Genomic DNA, 14,389 nt, shown 5'->3' with positions numbered 1-14,389 from the left:
TATACATACAATAGAATATTACTCAGCCATAAAGAAGAATGAAATCTTGCCATTGCAACAACATGAATGGACCTAAAGGGTATTATGCTAAGTAAAATAAGTCAGACAGAAAAAGACAAATACCATGTAATTTCACTTACATGTAGAATCTAAACAACAAAAATGAACAAATAAAACAGAAACAGACTCATAGATACAGAGAACAAAATGGTGGTTGTCAGAGAGGAGGGGATTTGGGGGATAGATGAAATAGCTGAAGGAAATGAAGAAGTACAAACTTCTAACTATAGAATAAATAAGTTATGGGCTTGTTATGTGCAGCATAGGGACTATACTCAACTCGTATGGTGACAGATAATACCTGGATTTATTGTGGTAATCATTTTGCAATGTATAAAAATATCAAATCACAATGTTGTATACCTGAAACTAATATAATATTATATATCAATTATAATTCAATTTAAAATAAATTATGTAAATTCAAAAATTAAATTTAAAATATTATATAATGAAAAGTGTTAACATTTGGATGATCTGCATAAGTCAGTGTAATATTTTCCACTGAATTAAATTATAAAATCATGCAGGATAAAAGATACTTTCAGAATGCAAGACAGGCAATGGATTTAATATAAAAGAGTATGAAATGTTCAATTCCATGATATCAAATTCTACACTGCAACTAGCCTTTGAGAAATTAACACTCATCAAGATATTGTGTACTATCAAATAAAAGTATCTAAAATTATCTAGCAATAGTATAAAATGTTTCTTGCTTTTCCAAGTATATAACTGTGTGAGGCTGGGTTATTTTTAGAAATTTCAACCAAAACAACATATTGCAAAGTATGAATACAGGAAAAAAGAGAGTCCAGCTGTCAATATTAGCCAGACATTAAAGAAATATGCAAATATGTAAAAAAAAAAAACCCCTACTATTCTCTCATTCTTTTGGTTTCAGAAAATATAGCTATTATTCATAAAATGTTATCTTTTCATTGAAGTATAGTCAGTTTACAATGTGTCAATTATTTCTAGTTACTTTTCATAAAAGGTGTTATTTATGTTAGGATATAATTTTTATATTTAAAATTAAATTAAGTAAGTAATATTTTTAAATGTTCTTAGTTTCAGTTTCTAATGTGGTAAATATTGCTAGCTATAACTCTGATAAACTAAAGCTCTTTGGTATCCTCAATAATTTTTAAGACTGTAAAGACGTTCTGGGACCAAACATTTTAAGAACCACTGGACTAGACAATCCTTTTTTAAGCTTCCAAGAAGTCAAACTACTGACTTGAGACTTGTGGGTACAGTGCACTAACAGCAGCTTACAAGACCCTCTCTCTTCTGGGTCTATCTCTAAACTTGGAGAGCAGCGATTTTGGTCTTTGCCAATAAAAGTCTTTTTAGTCTTCATTTATCACTTGCATGTACTTACACTTCCTCACATGCTTCTGTTGTTAAATACAGAATTTTTGAATTTTCATGGGCTCACTGTCCAATCCCAATTGAACACGTTTTTTTCTGCCTTTTGCAGTCTCATGCATCCCTGTGATGCTGTTCTTACCTTAAAGCTGTACAAATATTTATTGAGTGTCTCCCATGTGCAAGGCATTTTTTTAGTGAGTGGGGAGACAATATAATGAAGGAGATGCTACCCTGTTCTTGCGGAGTTGATAGTCCAGTCAGAAAATGTAATGTATAGTATAGTCATCCCTTGGTATCTGTAGGAGATTAGTTTCAGGAAACCCTGTGGGTACCAAAATCCAAGGATGCTCATATCCTTTATATAAAATGGTTTAGTATTTCCTTATAACCTATACACATCCTCCCTTAGACTTTAAATCATCACTAGATTACATATAATACCTATTATAATGTAAATGCTATGTAAATAGTTGCCAGCTTGTGGCAAATTCAAGTTTTGGTTTTTGGAACTTTCTGGAATTCTCTTTTCCTGGATGCTTTCCATTAGTGGTTGGTTGAATCCATGGATATGGAACCTGCAGATATGGAGGATTAACTGTATTTAATTGCACACTTACTTTCTATCAGGTTCTGTGTGTTTTATATGTAGTATCTCCCTCTCATCACAACAATTCTCTGAGGTTAGTACTAGTATCTCCATTTTACACAGAAGGAAACAGGTTCAGAGAAGTTAGGAAATTTGCTAGTCACTGCAGTGGACATTTTTGGTACACCCACCAAGACCTTTTCTGTGTATCGTCACCAGTGCTGTGCATCCGTCCCAAAATTTGATGCATCTGGCTGCTAATGGCTTGTAGCTGCAAAATTCTTCACAGGATTGCCTGCAGGTACCAGGGCTGCCCCACATCCCCAAGGGCCCAGGAGTTTACTGCTGAACCCTCCCTCATGAGCTGATGGCTGACTTGAGGTGGGAAACCCCACAAAAAAGACCAGTAGGACCCCCAGGCAGGGCTACTACTCTCCTGCTATCACCATCTGGTTCCCTGGCCCAGTGGCTTTATCTCACTTTTTGCCTCTGAAATGGCTAAAGTCTAGGAAAGTGGAGCTCACTCCTGATTGGTCCATTTCCCTCACTCCTGATTGGTCCATTTGTAGTACTTCATTTGCATGGAGCTCATTCCTGATTGGTTATTTCCCTCACGCCTGATTGGTCCATTTCCCTCATTCCTGATTGGTTATTTCTCTCCCCCCTGATTGGTCCATTTCTACAAAGCTTGTTCCTAATTAGTCAACTTTTGTTATACCTTATTTGCATATGATGTTGCAAAGTGTAAACTGGCAGCCTATAAAAACCTGTGTAAACCTACAGCGGGGCTTGGCGTGTTAACTTCTCTGGGCCCGCTGGGCTAATAAACCTGAGTTCTCCAACTCTCCGAGTGCTGCTTGGTCTCTCGTCTGGATCCAGGTTGCTGTCACAACTGAGCTGTAACAGTGAGCTGTGACACATTCTTCTGCAACAACTGATGCTCAGATAGGAAAGCCCAGCTTCTTTTACCTCTAGATAAACTCTGGGTTGCAATTCATACTTCAGAGATTTCCAGGGAGCAGGCTGAGGCTGGGTCTTTAACTGAAATCAGACCCTTGCTTAGCTTCTTCTCCCCTAGTTTGCTTCTCAAACTTTTACCATTTTTTCCTGGGAGTTCTTTGTTGAGAATTCACTTGAACTTGAATCTTTAGCTCAGGATCTGCTTCTGGGAGAAGCTGACTGAAGCTAGTTATACACCTTAGTGGCAGAAGTCAGGATTTGAACCCAAGGCTGACAGACTCAAATAGGCGTACTTTTAACCAGCATGTGTTCATGTGTTCCCGGTTTATTGATTTGGACTTGGCGAGTTGGTCTACCTAGATGTTAATTCTATACAACCACCTTTCTCATCCTGCCACACACAAGGGTGTTTCTTTTCATCTTGAGGATATGTGTACTTCATGCTCTTGATAAAAACCCTGCACAGAGGAGAAAGTCACAGTCAGTTAGGTTGTCAAGCTTTTAAAACCAGTCAGCTGAAAACAAGAATGTGTAGGCACACGCTAGCTTCCTCCCCTCCCCCGCCAAAGAAAAAATAAAGGAAATAGCAACAAACTCTTCTTTCCCACCACTGATGATGGTAATAGATAAGTGAATGGAGAAAGAGTGGGTTGCCTGTAACATACCATGGGCTGCTTCCATGGGATCAACAGCAGTAGCAGCTAGAATGTTCTAAGCTATCACCACCTTTGGAGAGGAGAAACAGCGGCCTGGTGTGTGTGTGTGTGGGGGGGGCAGTCACACCGTTACCATGCTGAGCTCTGTCTAATGTGTTGAATGTACAAGCTGTTGTTACCCAGTGCACTCGCCACCTGCTGATCTGGTCCCAGAAACTTGAATCAGGGTGACTACAACTACCCATCTGTTGCCTTTACAGAAAACACTGCTGGTCTTGACTGTCTTGGTTGCCCCCTTGTATTGTGGGGTCCTTGAGTTTGCGTGGTGTTGAAATTCACTGGAGGCATAGGGACATGTATCCTCCAAGCAGCATCAGCATCAAAGATATTTCTGTGAAAAGGGCCCTTCTCCGTTGCTACAGAACTATTAATTTTTTCAATTAATGAAGGATAAGGTGGTCCACTGGAGAATTTTGGCTTGGAGTTCCAGTATTTAAATAGGTATGCTAAGTGGGAGGCTGGAGAGACCTTAGATTGATCTAGTTCTTGTGACCTCTGGGGCTGGGGTGGGGGTGGGGGCAACTAATTTAAGTGCTGACTTTGGAAGGAGCTGTTCTGTTGAAGTTTGGAGCCCTGGGCTCTGGTCACAGCTGCGGCATTGGAGTATTTCACCGAGCTACACTCAGTTGAAAAGCTGACAGTCCATCCTGTGACATGCCTTGGGATCTACTCTCATCCCTCAATTTTATCTTTTCTCTCTTCCTCCACAAAAAACTTGAGTCTTACTTGAAACTATGCGTATAGGCTGTAGGGCACAGTCTATTTTTCAATTTAAGGAAGAAAAAGCCCCAGTGAGAGTCTTGTCTTGGGGCGGGTTAGGTGCAGAGAACCCTGTCCCGTGATCCACGCTCCTTTTAGGTTAGGCTGAACACAGTGCTTTCTTCCTTCTCTCTGCCAGCAGGTCTGTTGAGTTTCAAAGCAAGCATTATCTGGAGAAATCCACTAAATTTTGTACTCTGCTCTGGGAAATTTTCTATAGCAGATATTGGCACAAAAAGTGCGTTGGGGGTGCGGCTCACCAGAACCTACTCAGATTGCTAATGAAGGTAGAGTAAGAAGCCACACTCTGACAACTTCCCTTTTTTGTTTCCTTCCTTACCCTATGTCCCCCCTTCTCTAGCCTGAAGATACAGATTCTGGAAACTTCCCTGGGGTGGGGATGATCAAATGACCAATGACCAACCTGATCCTGGGAGAACCTAGACTTGGCCACAACCTTCAGCAGAAAGCCCCAGTAAGATTTCCAAAATGCATTCTCTAATTTATGGAACTGAGAAATGAATCAGTTTTCAGTGGATTGATGCAAGTGTGTGAAGTCTTTCAGAGGAGATACTTCCTTTCATTGTGGCATCAACATGATCTATAAGTGATGTGTTCAGTCCTAGCTTTGTCTCCTCTCCCTCCTTCCCTTTCATTTCCATTTACTTGGGAGAAGAATCTCTTGAACAAAATGTGTGTTATGATCTTAACCCCTCCAAACAACCTATAGTCTTCTTGGGGCACAGGACATCTCTCTCCTGGTCATGGTGGATTCATGCTTACATTGTGAAACCTAGAGAAGTAGAGGATGGGAAAGTCTTCTGGCTTAAAATTCAGTTGAGGGTTTGAATTACCCATAATATACCAACTGCCTCCAGAAGGTTGATTTCCATCTCAGCTCAGAGAATATGCACTCACGCAGAGACTGGGCAAAATTGAGAGGTGGGAAAACTTGGTTTGGCTCCCACGGCTTCGCCACCGCTTCCCAGCAAGTGTCCTGCTCACTTCTTCCCTCTCCTCCTTTCCCTTCATCTCTTTCTGCTCCCTGCAGACCCATCAGATTCTGGTATCAGGCATCTTTGGATTTGCAGCTCAGTGTCAGTGAATTTAGTTCAATGTGTAACTCTTCTCTGCATTTATCTTATCTTTAATTATGGGAGGAAAGGCTCTGCTCTCTTAAAGCCATTGTCAGGGACCTCGAGGGTTATTGAGGGCCCAGAAAGAAAACTTCTTCAGGAACCAAAAGAAACACCATCTGAAAATTCCTCAGCTAACAAAATTGAGTTTAGGACATCTGCTTTTGGCCCATTCTCATTAACCACCATGTCCCTGGAGACTGGTTTTCCTCCTAATATGGTGAAATATGCCAAAAGTAAGTAAATTCTCCCGTGGGATTTAAAGGATTTAACTGAATCACATGGAAAGTTACCAGATCTTCTGAATGATTTATGTGGTGGAGGCATGGTTCTATTTGGATGAACTTCTTGCTGTATCACAAAAAAAAGAAAGTAAAATATTCAATATATACTCACCAAGTGGTTCCAAGGGCCTTGCCTTGAAAAAAGACACAGTTTGTTCTAAAAGTTAGTCTAGAAATGTATAAAAAGAAGTCACATTTTTATATTGAGTTATCACGTTGCGATTTTTTTCCACTGGCACTGTAAATAAAGTTGCTTTTCTTGGTAGTGCATCAATTAATTGCTCATGAATTTAAAAAAGGTGTGTACATGTGGTCTTAATCTAGTGCTAACACATTGGATGGAAATGTGAAGTCCCTCAAATTTATACCGAACACTTAAACACATGAGAAAAATTTTAGAATCTGAAAACCACATGGGGATGCTGGGTCCCAGACACAAGCCCTTATTCCCTCAAAAATCTACAGCATATCTTAAATGTGGAAGTTCAGTCCCACTTAAAAAGGGATTATTTCTATTCTCAGCCCTATTTTAAAATGGAACAGTAGAAATGAATTCTATTGGGTTCTGTTCACATCTTAGTGACCCTACAGGAAGGATTCTTCTCAATCAAACATTTAATTGCCATTTACCTCAAAGACCCTAGATAGTGTGTGGTATTTTTCAACAACTAGAGGGAATCAGGAAAAAATAAACAACTTCAGTCTTTTTTTTTCCAGAGGTGTCTTCAACTAGAGAGGCAAGAATTGTCAATGAATCTTACATTATCATAAAGAAAAGAATAATCTGTTTTTGAAAAGAATAGAATCCGGGGATCCAAATGGAATTCACGTAGTTGTGCGCTCCAGCGTGTGCCTCATGTTTCAGGTGCTTTTGGGAACGTGCAACATGTCTCTCTGGACACACCTCCTCACTGTGCTTTACCTAATAGTTTCTACTCAGCAGTGTCCCTCACACCACCTGAAAACCAGCAGTGGTCCTAAGGAGGGAATTTAGATGCTTATTTATGTAAGCGACTGATCCTCTTGGTTTAGGAAGGCTAGTTCATAAAATACAGTTGACCTTTGGAATGAGGTGGGAGTTAGGGGCACCGACATCCCACCCAGTGGAAAATCCGCATATAATTTATAGTCCCCCCTCAGTAATATACACGGTTCCTCCATCCATACGTGTGGTTCTGCATCCATGGATTCAACCAACTGCAGATTGTGTAGTACTGTGTACTAACTATTGCAGAAAATCCTAAGTGGACCTGTGCAGTTTAAACCTATGTTGTTCAAGGATCAACTGTATTAGGTTTAGAGATTATTCTGAGAACCTGATTAAAAAGAAGAAAAAGGGAACATGCATATCATATACACATGGCATTTTGTCCCAGGGTTCCAGTAACTCTAGGCCTAGAACATCATTTTGGGAGAGTTTTCATTAGGCCTACTTAAAAAACATCCATGGTAGACAGTAGGAAAGAAACAGGGTTCTGACCTTGGGCAGAGGTATAATTCCTATTTCCAGTGACCAATTAATCCAATCCACCAGAATAACTTTTACCCTTGCTTTTAAGTGGTTTATAAAAATGAACCATGGAAAATGGCACTGCTAGGAACTTTTCAGAACTGGAAATAGGATCAAGTTGGCTCTAAAAACAAATAAATATAATATACACCAAATTCAAGTTGTAAATGCTATTCAGGCCAGAGAGGCAAAGGAGGAAATGGTAATTACTTGGGGGAGAAATGGTAGAGGTGGGTGGGGAGGGAAATGGGAAGGAAAGACCAGATGTTCAATTTTTAACATCAATGTTTCTGAAGCCAGGAATATACTGCTGACCCAGGCCTGATAAAATGTGCAGGGATTTCCAGCAATCCACAGTCAGCTGACTTGTTTAAGGAGAAAAACAACAATTTAAAAATAATAAAGTTAGGCTGTAAATATAATTTTCTTATCTGGGATTCTGGTTATTTATACCTCAGAATGAATAGCTGCATAAAGATCTTATTGTTTCACACTGGAACACGATTCAAGGCCAGGGAATGCCTTGACTTCATGAGGTTATCAGAAGAAAATGCTGTCTTTTTAGGTGATAGACTGACATGGATTTTATTCAATTGCCAGTCTGACATTTATCAAGATGCTAACAGTTATATCAAAAACAAACAGAAATCTTCATCTTGTTGCTGGATATATGGCAGTAATATTCTTCCAAAAGCTGATGGAAATGAATTTTTTCGCTTTTCGTGAGAGCCATTTTACAAGTTTGTTGTTGCTGTTAGAACAAAATGATTTTACCAAAAACACTGAATGAGCTGTACATTGCCTTCAAAATCTGACATTTGGTAGGTTTGGCTGCCTAATAATATCATTTAAAAGTTTACGATCTGTCCACGTTTGATTTGACCTTGCAATTACCAAACCAAAGAAAAATGGCTTTTACAAGGATATGAATCCAATTGAAACTTTGCAAGATTGGAATCATTTGATTTTTGGAGGTTATGTTTCGTCCAAAAGCCTTCTGTGGTTTGTGTACCCCAAGAATAATTTTCTATCCAAGGCATAATTGAATAAAGCAATGGATAAAAGCATCTCCCATGTTTCCAAGAAACCTAATCTGGTCCAGGGGTGGGAGTCCATGATCTTCTCTCCCACCACCCTTTACAACATAAGCTGGTAGGAATTTTGCAAGCTTGCCTACACAAAGAGAATTACACTGCATTAACCAAGTCTTAAAACAGAAGTTGTCGATTTTATGTCAGGTTTAAAAAACTTTATCCCAAATAAGTATATTTTCTTTTTTATCAAAATACACAATTTATGTTTTTCAGTACTGAAGAGAGAGAATAGATTATTTTCAGCAGAAATAATCCTGCTTTTTTTTTTCCCTTGACTCAAGATAGACAAAAATATTTTTGCTATTTTCTTAGAAAGAATGACCTCAATATCAACTGTTAGTTTCTGGATACAACTTTGGCAACCTCAGTAAACCCATGGTATCTTTGTGTTGTATCTTGTTGTTAGTTTGAATCCTTTATAATCCAAAAACATCCCAACTTTCTAAGGCTTAGGCCTATTTATTCCTGCACCTTAACCAACCCTGTCTTTCCTCCAAACATAAGTCCTAGCTGATAAGCTAAACAAAAAGTCAGTGATAATATGGAACTTACAGATTTCAGCAAGAATTTCAAGGTGATAAATACTTGCATTAATTTCATTCTATATCCATCATTGGATTAGTTACTAATTAAAGCTATCTAACCAGGGGTGTTTGGTAAACATTTGAAAAACTCTAATCAAGGGTTTTCAGGAAGTTGACACAAGGTGTGGTGGGCAGCCTCCCAATATTCTCTCCCTTGTGCAGTCCCCTCCCTTTGAACGTGGGCTGGGCCAAGCAACTGGTTTTAACAAACAGAATACAGCAAAAAAGATGAGCTGTCACTTCTGAGATTAGCTTTTATGATTCTAACTTCCATTTTGCTAGCATTTTTGATTTTGTCTTCTAGGCTCGCTGGCTTTGATGAAGCTAATTCCATTTTGGAGAGGAGTATGCGGCAAGGAACTGAGGGAGGTCTCCAGACAGAGAGAAACTGAGACCCTCAGTCTAAGACCCCATGAAGAATCAAGTCCTGCCACCACCTGGGTAAGCTGGGAAGCTGATCCTTCCCAAGTTGAGCTATGAGATGACTATGGACCCAGCTGACACCTTGATTGGAGTTTGTGAGAGGGCCTGAACAGAGCACCCCACTGAGTTGTGTCTGAATTCCTGGCCCACCAGAACTCAGAGCTGATAAAAGTTGTTTTAAGCCATTAAGTTTGGGGGTAATTTGTTATGCAGCAATGGATAACTAATACACAAGTGCTACAAGGATCATGTTTTATTCTGTACTAGTTGATCTAACTGTATACTTAAAATAGGTACATTATATGGTATGCAAAGTATACCTCAATAAAGCTATTTAAAGTGTATACTGGAGCATGGGTTAGAAAGCATAAATAATATTAGAAACAACATATACATATATTTATGAAAGAAGTGGTATACAAAGTATATGAGTTGGCTAGAAGTAATGTACCATAAAGTACCTCTCTCTGCCTTTGCATGTAAGAGGCATACGAATATGTAACTCTGGAGTCCAATACTCCTTTAAATGGTTCCCTAGGCCTAGAATTCTCATTCAGCCCTGGATTAGGACATCACATGGAGGGATAATTGTGGCTTGATGTGACTCAGGTTAGCTAAGATCTACTGCTGGAACACTGTGGCCTTTGTCTCAAGTAAAACGTCCAAGCAAGCTACTTGTCAAGGAGGCTGAAGGATGGAGTTGATACTTCCCTGAGTGTACACGAGCAGATTCTGAGACATTTTTGTGCCTGCACGTTAAGAGTTGTTTGTTTGTGACAAACAGAATTTGGTCAGAGAGTTGCTTTCATTGTAACACACTATCTGCTACAGAGAACATGAGAACTTTGTAGCTCTCACATTTTTCTAATAGAAGCTAAAGAAATCAGCCAGAAAGAATGAAACACATGTGAATGACCAAGTTGACTTAGACCATTCTGCAAAAGTGCTGATGTGCCAAGAGGTTAATGTATCCGACGGCTGGTGTCCCTTAGCATTTTTCTTTGATATGGCAAATAATTGTGTAAACTGGCCTCTCAGCCAAGCCATCGGTTAATTAGCCATCAGTTAAGCAGATGGTACTGGCTCTTCTCTCATTGGAAAGCCTTCCATGGTGTCCTGTTTGCCAAGAATGACATCCAGCTCCTTTGTCTCGAGGTTAAGACTCTTACAACTTTTGCTTTCCTCCCTCTATCAAACAGCAAATCAAACAACTTCTGAAAAGTGGGCAGTTCTTATACTTTCATGCTTCCTTGTCTTTACTCATTTAATTCCATCCAGGTGAATGATATGCCCATCCATTAGATTTGGACGAGCAACAGCTTCTCATATCTCAGGCCCTTGGGTACAAAGATTAATCAGACACGCCCATAAGAAGCTTATTGTTTAGGGTGTGAGTTGGCCATGTCAACAAGCAATTCCAGTACAATTTGGTGAGTGATAAGATAGGTTTCAGTGGATAGATTAAATGTGGACACCAATTCTTTATGACTCCTCCTATTAAAAAGTGGGCTTTTTGCCCACCTCTTGAGTCTGGGCTGTCCTTGTGTCTTGCTTTGATCTGTGGGATGCAATGGAAGTGACATTGTGTCTTTTCTGACCCTTGGCTCTAGACACCTTGCAAGCATCTGCATTCTCTCTGGGAAGCCAGATGCCATGTGAAGAGGCCCAGAGGAGTCTACTGGAGGACAAGAGGCCACATGGAAGAGAAATGAGGTGCTTCAGCTGATGGCAGCATTGTAGTAATCGTGCTTTTTAATTTTCTGTATCTTACAATGTTTTGACATCTTGAGGGGCTGTTACAGCTGGGGAGAGACTGCCCCTCCCAAGGCTGGGTAATTCTTGGAGGGGGAGGTCAGCTTGCCTGGAGGCTGTCTTCCATTAGCAGACTGCTCCATCCAGTGCCAAGCCCCAACCCACCTCCATATCTAACTCATTACCCTGCCTTAAATCAACCCAGGACCAGCTACCAGACAGCTAGGGACAGCCTCTGTGTCCCAGAGCCTGTAGAATTTATTCAAATTAGCCAGTCCTAAACAGTTTACCATGCCTTGCCTTTCCCATGAAAACCTGAAGAAAGTCTCTGGCTTTCCCCTTGCTTCTGCCTCCTGTCTAAGACCTGGTACTTTCCCAAGTAGCCCTGCATAGTGTGTGTCCCCTTCTCTTGAGAAATGTAAGTAATGAAAAGCTTCTTTCAATGCCATTAGCATCACTCAGTCACCACCATAAATTAACATCCCAGGGGTACAAATTTTAGAACAAGCACGAACTGGTGGGATTCTCTAGCCTCAGTCAAGCCTTCATCTGACTACAGCCAAAGGAATGGTCTCAGGTGACACCAGTAGAGCCACCTGTCCCCCGCTAACTCCAGTTCAAATTGTAAAGCTATGAGAAACTAAGTGTTTATGGTATGGGGGGAAAATGTGCTGCAGTGGAAAACTGCATTGTCTAGGGTACATGCTTCCAGGTTCCCAGATTCTGATTCTACGAGGGCCATTTCAGAACACTGTAAAGTGTTGCGAACTGATTTCAATCCAAAACAATTCTTATCTATAGACATGCAAATGAATTCTATCCCATAGAGACAATCCTTCTTTCCCCTCTAAAAGTCAATATTGCCTCCATTTTCACTTCAAAGTTCCTTTGCGCCGTATAGATTTATGTTTCTCTGACTTCTTTGAATCAGTTATGATGTCTACCTGTTTCCCTCATTTAATTAATGGGTTAATTAAGATCTTTAATGCATGCTCATTTTATATCAATATGAGAGTCCTGATTTTACCTGTTTTGAAAATTATCCCCTAACATAGTTATTTGAAACCATTAGGTTTTGAGGTACAGCAATAGGTAAGTGAAAATAGTAATAAATAACTGAATCAACTATACATCAATAAGAAATAAAAATAAATAAATAACTGAATCAATTGCTGGCATTCCTTTTGCCTCTATTTCTTTTCTACCCATATTACTAATAGAAGATGCCACTTCTTTGTTGCATAGATGATAAGCATTCATAAATGAAAATATTGGGAACAGTCATGTAACATTCTGACTCAAGAGAGGCAGTAGAGTGATGAGGTTAAAGTCATGGGTTTTCACCATTTAATATGCTTGGGTTCAAACCCAGATTTCTCCATGTCTCAGCTGTGTAAGCTTGGGCATATTTGTTAATATCGCTAAGCCTCAATTTCCTCATGAACCAAAATCATATTACTGCATAGGATTGTAGTAAGCACTAAACAAGATCCTGGAGCAGATACCTTTGATTGCCCAGCTGACATCCATTTCCTTACTTCCAAACAGAGCCCCAAGTTAGTCTAGGTTGTCCACATTACCTACAGCTCAAGAGAGGTGTCCTGAGTGTGTCAACTAAAGAGACTATGGCTCTTCCTTGACACCTGCATTTGTTTAAGAGAGGGCACAGGATTGAGTTGACCCAGTCACACAAACAGGAATGCTTTGCATCCCATGTTGGGAAAAAGCATTCTTTTCTTTTCTTTTTTCTTTCTTTCTCCTGCTGGATGTGAACCAGGAATTGTATGAACTCTTATTGCTGTAGGCAGCCATCTTGTAACCAAGAGGCAAAACAGCTGTGGGACAGAACCTCTGCTGAGAGGCAGAAAAGCAGAAGGACAAGAGCTGCAAGCTTAGAGCCTGACCTGTAGTCAGTGTTCAGCGTGTGCGATCTAAGCAGTACCTTGGGTTCTGCTGAGTTGGAGAATCCTCATTTGAATCTGCACCAAAAGGATCCTGGAGTATCAGCCAGTGAGGATTGGAAGAGATACTCTATTTCCCGTATATTGTGTAAGATTTCCTTGAATGAATTGAAAAGTGCAGTTTTAACATGTGACCAGCCCTAAATGATTATTCTTCTTAAAACCAAAACTCAAGTACAACTGGGACATTGGCCTCTGTGTTCATTGCCTGTAGTCATAATTCATTTCCATCAAAAATATAGTCTCTTCTGCCAAATTGTTGAAATTACAATTTTCGAGAATCTGGCAAAGAAGTATTTTTCCATCAGAGAGGTAGCGTTTTTACTGTGAATGTTGCTCATGATATTATAAAATAACAATAGTCAAAATCTTGCTTCTGATAATAGAGTCCCCTTGAAGTATCTGCTAGCACCACCACGAAGTGACCTCCAATTCCAGCCCTCCGTGGGGGATGTGATAACAGAGCTGGAAATTTTTGCTGCTGGCTAACACTTAGCATATTAGATTTAAGCTTCCAAGCATTCTTCTGTATACAGTTTTGCCAAAATGAAGGCACACACGTGCACAAACACACAAGCAAACTTTTTTTTTTTTTTGAGAAAACAAAGCCAAAACAACCACATGAAGGAGGAAGAAGCACACTCACAAGGCATGAAGTCTTGCTTTCTTCTAGCCTCATAAAAGCAACAATCTCATTTTAAGATGTGGGATGAAAAAAAAAAGATGTGGGATGAGAATAGGGAGTTTATCTAAAGTGATGCCCAGTTTTGGGAGGAGTTCTTGTATACCTTTGAGTCACAGCACTGATTCTTGTGTGATTTTGACAATGATCTGTTTCATCTCCTAACAGGACCTTTTTCAGGCTTTCTGTCTGGTCAGGTTTTTGGCCCTCCCCAGCAGGATCCAGGGACATCTCCACAGTCAAGTACCAGCCTGGGTTCTTGACTAGAACCTAGGTCCTCTGTGATCATTCAGTGCCTAAGAAGAAGTCCAAGTCCCAGTTAGGGTTAAATGTAAAATCCCGTCTGTTGGTACAATTCATTAAAAGACAATTTGCCTATAATAGCTACTTAATGTGCCTGCAGTATATTTTCACCATAGACAAAATCAATAGAGACAGTCAATAAGGAGAATTATCACCAATTTCCTGACAACTCCATGGTGACAGCGGCTGGAAAGCCAGGGCAGAT

General features: G+C 39.9%; 1 protein-coding gene across 5 annotated transcripts in view; it reads left to right on the top strand.

The window, feature by feature from the left end:
- Nucleotides 1–11,199, top strand: part of BBS9 (Bardet-Biedl syndrome 9) — a 622,708-nt gene extending 611,509 nt beyond the window's left edge. For 4 of the 5 annotated variants that reach the window (XR_004321417.1, XR_004321414.1, XR_004321412.1 and 1 more), the window contains 2 exons: nt 9,368–9,504; nt 11,097–11,199. The gene's annotated coding sequence lies outside the window, so the exon portion shown is untranslated. Of the gene's footprint in view, nt 1–4,816; nt 4,931–9,367; nt 9,505–11,096 lie in introns of those variants that run through there. The other variant, XR_004321416.1, reaches the window with a different exon arrangement.
- Nucleotides 11,200–14,389: the final 3,190 nt, after the last annotated feature.

Source organism: Camelus ferus, chromosome 7, assembly GCF_009834535.1.
Source record: "Camelus ferus isolate YT-003-E chromosome 7, BCGSAC_Cfer_1.0, whole genome shotgun sequence".
NCBI lineage: Eukaryota > Metazoa > Chordata > Mammalia > Artiodactyla > Camelidae > Camelus > Camelus ferus.
Note: the sequence above shows the minus strand (reverse complement) of the source record. Positions and strands in the feature narration are given on the sequence as shown.